This window comes from Callithrix jacchus, chromosome 9, assembly GCF_049354715.1.
Source record: "Callithrix jacchus isolate 240 chromosome 9, calJac240_pri, whole genome shotgun sequence".
Classification (NCBI taxonomy): Eukaryota; Metazoa; Chordata; class Mammalia; order Primates; family Cebidae; genus Callithrix; species Callithrix jacchus.
In genome coordinates this window covers 11,337,375-11,348,645 of record NC_133510.1, presented here as the reverse complement: position 1 = coordinate 11,348,645, position 11,271 = coordinate 11,337,375, and the positions used below count along the sequence as shown (strand labels likewise).

The following is an 11,271-nucleotide window of genomic DNA, read 5'->3' as shown; positions in this document are numbered from 1 at the left end:
ATGACGGGTGTGGCCTGATTTCCTCTCTCCGTCTTGTGTAACTGCTTCTGCCTTCTGCCCTTCTGCCATGGGACAACCCTCACCAGATGCTAATGCTGTGCTCTTGGACGCCCCAGCTTCCAGAACTGTGAGGAAGAAGTTTCTTTTCTTTATAAATTACCCATTCTGTGGTTTTCTGTTATAGCAACAGAAAACAGACTAAGCCAGTGACATTTTTGGTATAATATGCCCTATAAGCTTAGCAGAAAAATCACTCGGCCCACCATGTTAGTGACTCATGGGTGTTAATAGTGACAATTCAAAACTCTGCTGGGGATACAGCCAATTTCTGCTTATCCACAAATAGATGATTACTTTGCCAAGTATTTGCACAGCAATCTGTTCCAGCTTGGGCTACCACAGTAGGTCCCAGCTTGGGTGGGGTCAGCCCTGTATAAAGGAATGCAGAGAGGCCGGGTGTGGTGGCTCCTGCCTGTAATACCAGCACTTTGGGAGGCAGAGGCAGGAGGAGCACTTGAGTTCAGGAGTTCAAGACCAGCCTGGGCAACATGGCAAAACCCTGTCTCTACAAAAAATTCAAAAATTAGCCAGGCATGGTGGCATGCGCCTGCAGTCCCAGCTCCTCAGGGGGCTGAGATGGGAGGATTGTTGAGCCCAGGAGGTTGAGGTGGCACTGAGTGGAGATTGCACCACTGCACATCATCTGGGGCAACAGAACAAGATACTATCTTAAAAAAAAAAATGTGGTGGTGGTGATGGGGACTAGAACAGAGTGAAGATTGCGGGGGCGTTTTCAGTCCAGCATAGGTCAGATTATATTCTACGGTGAAATGTTCTTCATCTGTGCCACTGCTTATTTCCTGAGCATCTATTCTGATTGCGATGCTGTGTAAGTCAGTAGGGATTCAAAAGCCATAAAATAGAATCCCAGCTTCAGAAACCTTAGCTTGACTTTAAGATGCAAACCACAGACATAAAAAATATTGCATCAATATTCACCTGCCGTGATAAATGCCTGAGCATGCTGTACAGGCAGGAGAGAGTTTGGAAGAGAAATTATCCACTATGTGATGCAATAAGCAAATCACATGACTGGGGGAATTCTCTAGAGAGAAATGAGAAAGCAATAGGAGCAAGGAACATTGTTATGCATCTATTAATGAGGCTACTAGCAGCTGCCATTTGGATGCATTTAATGAATGCCAAGTGCTTTCCCTGTGATTTCTCATTTAAGTTTTGCAACCATCATGCGGTAAGGTGAATTATTATTCTCATATTTTAAGTTAACAAAGTGCAGTTTCAGGTAAGTAATTACCCCAAGGTTACACAGTCTTTAAATAACTGAGCACAACTTGCAAACAGGTTTTTCCAACTCGGAGTTTATGTTCTTTCTATTTCCAAGCCTGGGCTCTTTCCTCTGTTTCTTTTCTCACTAGAAACAAGTCATCTGTGTCATGTGTAACTACCATGGCCTCCGCCTTCAAGGAGCACGTTATGTACGCAAGATGATGGGGGAGAAGAAAACGTTGAACCAAAGGGTAATTGAAAGCCCAGATGCATGGTGGAGGCGAATCATGCTGCAGGGGACGTGGTTTGCAGGGACGTTTCTCAGGGGCGGGGTTGTGCCTTGGGAAGAGGTTGCCCTTCTGAAAGCATCACGTCCCTCTAGCTACCTCCATGGAATTCTACCAGTGCTCCTAGGACAAATTCTGGACACAAACATTGCAAACTACAGTAGCAGCTCCTCAAGAGGTCTTTTTACCTGATGCTACACAACAGGGCATGCTAATTATGCTTAAAAAGCAGAAAAATGGTTCCTAGGTGGCTGGACTGGGTAGATTACGGACATTAAAGGCCACTGCCATTCATTCCCAAGGCCCAGTCAGCCTATCTGAGTGACGGTGGCCCTCCTGGGGAAGAGCGCATTAGCCCCTGCCTGTAATGTGCCTAACTAGTGTCAATATTGATGGAGGAACTCATGGGACAACAGATGGATGGAGTAAACCAAAAGGCAGCCCCTTCTCAGTCTTCACCGTGAAGGAGGAGTGATTTGAGCAAAGTGGTGCTCCACTGCCAACCTTAGCAAACCTGATCACCTCCTCGGATCCACCGCCAACCTTAGCAAACCTGATCCCCTCCTCGGAAACCTCCCGGTAACTCCCTAGTGAAAGGTAAAGAAGAAATGGCAAGGCTTCAGTGAAGCGCTCGTATTTCTATCTTAGCAAAAAGCAAATCCTCTCCCCATCACTTGACTGTAATTTTCTTCTGTGTAATTTTCTAGCAATCGTTGGCAGGTCTGGGAATCACTAGCACATAGTCATTAGCTGTAAAAACGACAGCCGATGATTCCGGGAGTCCAGAGAGAAGAGAACTGGCCAAGAAAAACCCCGGGGAATGCCAACGCATAAGGCTGTGGTGTGAAGAAAGGAAGCCCACGGGTGAGGTAGCTTTTCAATGATCGTGGATGTATATGAAGAAGAAGAACCAGGACTGAGGGGGTATCTCAGGAGCCCCGAAGTGTCAACGGCAGCAGAAAAATCCAGGAAGAAGAGAGCTAAAAAATATCCCCTGGGTTTGGTACATAGATCATGCAGGACACTGTCATGAGAGCTTTGGTAGAATGATAGGGTTCAGAAGACATCCCCCATGGAACAAGGAGCAAAAGGGAGGTGAGGAAGCAGAGGGAGAGAAGAGAGTTTTCAGAGAGGTTTGAATAAGAAGTTGGAGGGCTGCTGGCAGGGAAGGGATAGGGGATAATTTTTTTTTTTTTTTTTTGAGATAGGGTCTCACTTTGTTGCCCTGGCTGGAGTGCAGTGGCACAATCCAGACTCACTGCAGCCTCAATCTCCCCAGGCTCAGTTGATCCTCCTACCTCCCAACAGATAGATGGAGTGAACCAAAAGGCAGCCACGTCTCAATCTTCCCAAGTAGCTGGGACTACAGGCGTGCACCACCACGGCCGCTAATTTTTGTATTTTTTAACAAGACGGAGTTTTGTCATCTTGCCCAGGCTGGTCTGGAATTCTTGGGCTCAAGAGATCCACCTAACTCAGCCTCCCAAAGTGCTGAGATTACAGGCAGAAGCCACTGCACGTGGCCGAGAATAATCCTTTTGAGAATGGTAATTATTTGAGCATTTCAAGAGTGAGAAATCCTAATGGAGGTGAAGGCACTGATGGAGGAATATTGATAGACATTACAGAGAGAGCCTGGAACATGAGCCCCTCAACCAAACTCTCAAAGTTTTCTTGAGAATCTGTAAACCACTGAAATCATTCTTTGATATCCCTTTTTAACCTGTGCAAGGACAGGAGGCCCAGAATGGCCGGCTTTGCTAGCTGCCACTAAACAGTTTACCTGCCACCCCTACCCACCCCCAGAAAGCATAGATAAGATGTATTGTATAAACACTGCAGTTTTTCCTCAACCTCCATTTATTTTTATAAATCCTTAATTCAGCTTCAGAGCTGATTCCCTCACATATGAGGAAACAATTTGCATACAAAATAATTAACCAACATGCAAACTAACTAGATGTTTTGAGTTATTTTTTGACAAGAAAAAAAAAAGCACAGAAGATGCAGAAGCAAATGGCGATGCCGGACGTAGGACCCAAACAGGGTGGGAGATGACAGGGCCAGAGGCAGCGTGATGAGGTTGCCTTTAAGTAGGAGAGGGGATGCCCTGGGTTCAGACCCTGGAGGATGTGCACAAAGGATGCATATTGATTGGCAGGGGAAATGGGCAAGGGGGTCCGAGGGGGCATGGGGTGAGCAGAGCAGGGAGGCAAAGGGCTGTCTGCTGAGTACAAAAGGCTGTGTGGGGAATTGCAAAGTTTTTCAAGTTGTTGAAGAGAATAGGAGAGAGATGTGCCAAGAAGATAAAACGTTGCTAGTATTGGGCATCAAAAGTTGAGGCTGAGACACAAATGGTGGCAGTGTGCATGGTGATGACATTTCCCCCTAAAACTGCTCAGCTGCCCAGGTATGAAAGGATAGGAGAGCAGGGGTAGCTATTTTGTTGAGTGGGTACAGAGGAAGGATGGGTGTGGGGAGGCAAAGATGTCAAGGGTGATGAGGGGAGAGTAGCTCAGATAATCACAGAACTTGGGCTGGGAAGGGAAGGGAGAGAGGCGAGAAGGTTGCTTCTGTTACCCAGCATTCTCGTTAGAGGGACCAGGATCCACTCCAGCTAGTTTAGCAGAAAGTGATATAGATAGCTCAAAAAAAAATCCCTGAGAGGTGTAAAGAAACAGACTCTTGGCTGAGCTTCCAGGAATGACTCGCCACCACACACGGTGGAGCCAGCCCATCATCACAGGAGCTGAGCCTCCGCCATCAGCACGAAGCTTTCACTTGGGGACTGGACACCACAGCTGCTGGCTAGAGAACCAAACCCCCGCTGCCACCATCCTCCTGGCAAAACAGAGTACCCTGCTCTGCCTTCTCTGGAGAACACAGTTTTGAGTCAAAGTCTCATGTAGAAGCATTAGGGTTGGTGGTGACACCTAAATTACACATCTGTCCCTGGCAGCAAGAGGGGCCTGCGTGGGGTGAGAGAGAGAGTGTGTGTGTGTGTGTGTGTGTGTGTGTGTGTGATCTCCCTTCCCCTGTGCACCCTTGTTGGGACGTTGGTATTTACACTATGAAAAACCATTTAAGTGTAGAAAGAGTTTAGGAGGTTTTGGACAACCAGTCACTATAGCAAGGGTCCCCAACCCCTAAGCTGTGGCCTGGTACCAATCCATGGCCTGTTAAGAACCAGGCCCCACAGCAATAGGTGAGTGGCAGGTGAGCAAGCATTACCACCTGAGCTCTGCCTCCTCAGATCAGCAGAGGCATCAGGTCTCATAGGAACACGAACACTCCTGTGAACTGCACATGTGAGGGATGCAGGTTGCAGGCTAATTCCTGATGATCTGAGGTGGAACAGTGTCATCCTGAAACCATGCCCCCACTTCCACCATGCCATTGGTTTATGGAAAAACTGTCTTCCAGGAAACGAGTTTCTGGTGCCACAAAGTTGGGGCCCACTGCACTTTGGGGTATAGCAAGGCTATGTGGTGCTTCTCTGTTAAAATATCCTGCTAGGCAGATGAAATCCTGCAGGCACATGACTTGGCAAGGTCTGTCCTTTATACAAAGAGATGTGCTCCTTCTCTGGGGGACGTCACCCTGCCCCAGCACACAGCTTGCTGAGCAAAGTGCAGGTTGGGTTTCAGCCCCTCTCTGCCTCCTCAGCTGGCACCATTTGTGACAACTCCAGAGCTGACTGCCTGGGAGGAAACAGAAGGAACCAGGACCTCTTGGCCTCTCAGAGTCTCTTCAAAGCCAAAGAGCATGTGTGGTGGGAACGAGATGACAGGGAGTCAGAGGATGGGCGCTGTGGTCACAGCATGAAGCACAGGGGTCTGAGAGTTCTGGGGGATGCTCAGCATGGGATAGCAACTCCCCAGGGAGGGTGAGTGCAGTGGCAAAAAGATCTTGAAACTGCTCCCACGATTCCTCGCGCTCTTCCTTTCCGCCTCGGACCCGACAGAATGGCTCCCGCAAAGAAGGGTGGCGAGAAGAAAAAGGGTCGTTCTGCCATCAACGAAGTGGCGACCCGAGAATACACCATCAACATTCACAAGCGCATCCATGGAGTGGGCTTCAAGAAGCGCGCCCCTCGGGCACTCAAAGAGATTCGGAAGTTTGCTATGAAGGAGATGGGAACTCCGCATGTGCGCATTGATACCAGGCTCCACGGTGCTGTCTGGGCCAAAGGAATAAGGGATGTCCCATGCCGAATCCGGGTGCGGTTGTCCAGAAAACGTCATGAGGATGAAGATTCACCAAATAAGCTCTATACTTTGGTTACCTATGTACCTGTCACCACTTTCAAAAATCTACAGACAGTTAATGTGGATGAGAACTAATCGCTGATCGTCAAATAAACTTTAAAAATTGCAAAAAAAAAAAAAAGATCTTGAAACTGAGGAAGCAGTTTGAGAGGCAGACCCTCTACGGGGATATTAAAAGTTGAGTGGAAGAAAAGGAGGAATGAGCCAGATTCCCAAGTTCTCAGTGGGAGAGTCACAGGGGACGGTAGGTGACAAGGAGAGGATGGCAACAGCCTTGGACGACTTCCCACAGGGGCAGAAATAGCCACAGGAGCAAAGAAGTCACAACCACAGCAGCCCAGCTTTCCTCCCCTGGCCCTGGAACATTAACTTACTCATTTAAGCATTTAAGCAAATAGTGAACCTCCATGTCTTAGTCGGCGCAGGCTGCCATAGTGAAATACCATGGCTTAAACAATAGGAATATATTCTTCATAGTTCTTGTATTAGTCCATTCTTGCACTGCTTTGAAGGAACACCTGAGACTGGGTAATTTATAAAGAAAGGAGGTTTAATTGGCTCATGATTCTGCAGGCTGTACAGGAAGCATAGTGGCTTCTGCTCCTGGGGAGGCCTTAGGAATCTTCCAACCATGGCAGAAGGCAAAGGGGACGTGATAGGTCTCATGTGGAGGGAGCGGGAGAGAGAGGGGGAGGGAGAGGCGCTGCATACTTTTAAACAACCAGATCTAACGAGAACTCACTCACTATCCCAAGGACAGCACCATGGGGAGCCGTGTTAAACCATTCATGAGAAACCACCCCATGATCCAGTCTCTTCCCACCAGACCCACCTCCAACACTGGGAATTACAATTTGACGTGAGATTTGGGTGGGGAGACAGATCCAAACCAGGTCAGTTCTGGAGTCTGGAAGTCTGAGATCAGAGGGTCAGCCAGCATGGCTGGGTTCTGGGGATGGCCACCTTCTCCCTGTGTCCTCACCTGGGGTGGGGGCAGAGAGAGACAGCACGTATGAGCTCTCTGGTGTCTCTTCTTATAAGGACACTAATCGCACCATGAGAGTCCTACTCTTCTGACCTCATCTGAACCTAATCACCTCCTAAAGGCCCCTCCTCCAAACACCATCACATTGGGCAACCCAACTTGTTATCCCCACCCTGAGCGTCCCCCAGAACTGTCAGACCCCTGTGCTTCATGCTGTGACCACAGCACCCATCCTTCTCACTCCCCATCATCCCGTTCCCACCACACATGCCCTTTGACTTTGAAGAGACACCAAGAGGCCAAGAGGCCCTGGGTGCTGCTGCTTTTTCCCAGGCAGCTCTGGAGTCGTCACAATGGTGGCAGCTGAGGAGCTCCTCAGTGGGCTTCAACACATGATTGGAGAGGGTAGGGACACAAGTCAGTCCACAGCACTCCACTCTCTGTGAACCAAAACAAAGTCTCTATTCTCATGAAGCTTAGCTTCTACTAGAGAGAGGTGGACAATAAACAATAAATAAATAAATGATGTGTTGGGGCAATAAGGCTGTATCAAAAGGTTAGGTTGGTGGGGCAAGGAGCGGCTGGGCATTACTGTGTATAGAATGAACATGGAAGATGAAGGGAGTAAGACAGCAAATATCTGCATGAAGAATTTACAAGCCTGAGAGCAGCAAGTGCAAAGGTCCTGAGGCAGGTTCAGGTTTTACCTGTGGAGCTGCAAAAGAGAGAGGGAGAAGGAGGAAGGTAGAATTTGTATTCATTGGAATGTAACACGGGGCCAAGCATGTAGGCACATTGTAAAGACTCTAGCTGTTTTTTTTGTTTTTTGACACAGAGTCTCTCTCTGTTACCCAGGCTGAAGTGCAGTGGCGCAATCTTGGCTCACTGCAACCTCTGCCTCCCAGTTTCAAGCAATTCTCCTGCCTCAGCCTCCTGAGTAGCTGAGACTACAGGCACATGCCACCATACCTGGCTAATTTTTTGTATTTTTAGTAGAGATGGGGTTTCACTGTGTTAGTCAGGATGGTCTCAATCTCCTGACCTCATGATCCACCCGCCTCAGCCTCCCAAAGTGCTGGGATTACAGGTGTGAGTCACCGCGCCCAGCCAAGACGTGAGCCTTCACAGCTGAAGGTGGAAAGCCATGGCAGGTTGAAGGGGAGAGAAGCGACATGATCGAGAAAGGAAGGATGGAAACCCTGCCGTGAAAACTTTACGCGGGCGTGCTCCTTGGGAGAAAAGTGTGTTGTGGAAAAGGACAAGGAGGTGGCAGCAGAGTGGTTTGGACAGCTGAGTGCAGTGACGTGAGGATTCCACAGGCACAGACCTCTGGAGTCTGCAGCGGGCAGAGGGGCTGCCCTATGGAGACCCATTCTGGGAAACGGCTGAGGCTCCACGTGGAAGCCGCCAGCAGCAAGTTCCACTAGGTCTCAGGATGGAACGTGAGAGGGGATATGGCAAAGCCTGGGTGCCTCTTAGGACATTCAGAAAGGCTCTCTGGGGAGTAGGCAGAGGGCACAAGTCTCTCTGCCTCGAGGTAAGTTTTGAGAGGAAGAGGTAGCAAACAGTGGAAACTGGAAAAGCTGTCCAGGCAAGAGAAGCCCCCACCTGGAGATCTGGGTCACCCTAAAGCTTCTGATGCTTTGGTGAGCTGGAGGAAGAGCTCAACAAGGAAGAGTCACTGAAAGGAGAAACCAGAACCAGGAAGGGAAGGGCTGCCACCTGAGGAGGCGTCCTCCTTCACGACTTTGCCCGCCTGGTCACCTGGGCCTGCGGGGGAAGGGCAGGGAAGAGTCACCCATTGTGAAGGAAAATCAGCCACAGTGTGTGTCTAAGCAAAAGCCACTCTCCATACCCTCATTTGCAATTTTGTCACTTCTTTGGCAACAGGTCCCCTGCAGCTGTTCCACCCAGAGAGCCTCTGCCAGGTGACCTGGCCGTGCCCAATGCCCCACAGCTGCGGCCTGCTGGCAGGGACTCCAAGTCTCCCCGGCTCCAGGCTTTCATGGGGCTGCTGGGCTTGGAGCTGCACTGGGGGACAGGTGAGGGAGGAGGCCGGGGCACCAGCAGGAAGCTCTGGCTCTCCTTCTCTTTCCTGGTTAAAGCAAGTCACAAAGCGCTCTTTGATCTGTGCCCTCTGCCAGTTCTGGCAGGGCTGCGCTTGTCACTGTTCCAAAAAAGAGCAGGAGGTTACTTAGCTATGGATGAATAATAATTGGGCATTTGTCTAACAGCTACTGTACTGATGAATAATTAAAATTTTTATTACAATTGAGGCGAAGAGCACTCTGCCCATACGGATGGTCTGTCAGCTGTGCCAGAGGAAATGCAGGTGATTGAAGAACATCTTCCAGGTTCTGAAATAATAGTCATGACTGTGGCAAAGACGTCTGGGTAAAAGCTGGGAAAAGTCATAGGTGGAGGAGGAGACCCATTCACCGAGGCTTCTTCCTTCTGGGGATGTAATAAGGTAAACTGGCTACAGCTGGTCTTGGGAGTGCACATGGCCGGAAGAGTCAGGGAAAGCTGGGAGTGAAAATCAGGAGGAACGGAAATAAAGAGAAATAAAGGCTTACTAGGCAAATGTCCTTATAGAGTAGGTGGTGAGGATGACTTTGATGGGATAAGAGGGGACGGCTGGAGCATCGCGGAAAACGTCTGAACTTGGGAGTCGGGACGCCCGTGTTCAATGGCTGGGCTCCTCCTTGGCTGTAAGTTTTGTGCAAACTCACTTAACCTGCACTTAACTTCCCTTTCTGCTTCTATAGAATGGGAATAATAATGCTTAATCATTGGCTCATCTCCTGAGGATTAAATAAGATAATGTTGAGAATATTTAATAATTATGAAGACAAACAGCAAACACAAGTAATTATAGCTCAAAAGTCAGAATGAAGGTAACTGGGTTCAAACAGCTTAAGAGCTGGAATGGGTGGAGTGAATGAGGATACAGAAAGTGGAGAAGAAAATCAGTAGTATTGGGGTTGGGCCAAAGGAAATCACCAGCGAATGTCACATGGTTTAACTTAAATACAGGGTTCGAGGTAAACAAATTCCTTTAGTCAACAAATACCATGCGATATTTCCCGGGTTTTTAATAAGACAGTCCCCTCAGAAGGGGGACCAATACATGGTCATTATTTTGATGGGAGAGTGTCTGTGGAGTTCATACATCCACCAGTTCACACTGTGGGGTGTGACCATGGGCAGGAAAGACTATCATGCCCCGCTTTTTGAGAACCCGTCATGTCCAAGAGAACCTGGACACACGTGAGAGATCAGGGCAAGAATGCTCTGGCTCTCCAGACGTATAATGAGGCGGCTGTGGCTTGCTCTTCCCCAGCTCTCCATCTGTACCGATCAGCCTTGCAGTCCATGTGATTCAAGTTTATGATGAGAACCAAAAATCGTAAATGTATAAAGGCGAAGCACCCAAGGTATGTTATCTCTTTTAACATATACAATACTCCTGCATTCCTCATTTTACAAAGAATAAATCTAAAGTTCAGGCCAGGCATGATGGCTCATATCTACAATCCCAGTGCTTTTGGAAGACCTAGGTGGGAGGATCACTTGAGGCCAGGAGTTCAAGGCTAGCCTAGGTAACATAGTATGACCCCATCTCTAAAAGTATTTCAAAATTAGCCAGGCATGGTGGTATGTACCTGTAGTCCCTGCTACTCGGGAGGCTGAGGCAGGAGGATCATTGAGCCCAGGAGGTCAAGGCCACTGCACTCCAGCCTCGGTGACAGAGCAAAAAACCCTGAAAAGAAAGAAAGAAAAGAAAAGAGGAAGGAAGGGAGGAGGGGAGGGAGGGAGGGAGGAAAAGGAAAGAGAAACTGAGATTCAGAGAGATTTAAGTAACTAGCTCAAGGTCCCAAGACCACTTATGCATAAAGCCAGGATCTGAAACTTATTTATCTCTTAAGAACAATCCAAACATTCACTGTAATAATTCCCTCCAGGCTGGACATGGTGGCTCAAGCCTGTAATCCCAGCACTTTGGGAGGCCGAGGAGGGTGGATCACCTGGGGTCTAGAGTTCAAGACCAGCCTGGCTAACATGGTGAAACCCCCACCTCTACTAAAAATACAAAATTAACTGGGCATAGTGGCAGGCACCTGTAATTCCAACTACTTGGGAGGCTGAAACAGGAGAATCACTTGAACCTGGGAAGTGGAGGTTGCAGTGAGCTGAGATCACACCATTGCACTTCCAGCCTGGGTGACAGAGTGAAACTCCATCTCAAAAAAAAAAAAAAAATTTCCTTCATAGTTCATATGGCAGGTGCAGTGTTGACCATAATGCAGTCCATTTTCCTTACAATCTACTCGGAGAAATGATAGTGCAACAAATTAATTCAGCAAGTATTTGTTCAAGGGATGGAGAAACCAGGTGTAAACGAGAGATGAAGCCCTATTCTGGGGAGTGACTATGAGGTCAG

The 11,271-nt window shown here is 48.5% G+C and overlaps 1 pseudogene; it reads left to right on the top strand.

Annotated features, from left to right (window-relative positions):
* Positions 1 to 5,499: 5,499 nt before the first annotated feature.
* Positions 5,500 to 5,928, top strand: LOC100411085 (large ribosomal subunit protein eL31 pseudogene; annotated as a pseudogene).
* Positions 5,929 to 11,271: the final 5,343 nt, after the last annotated feature.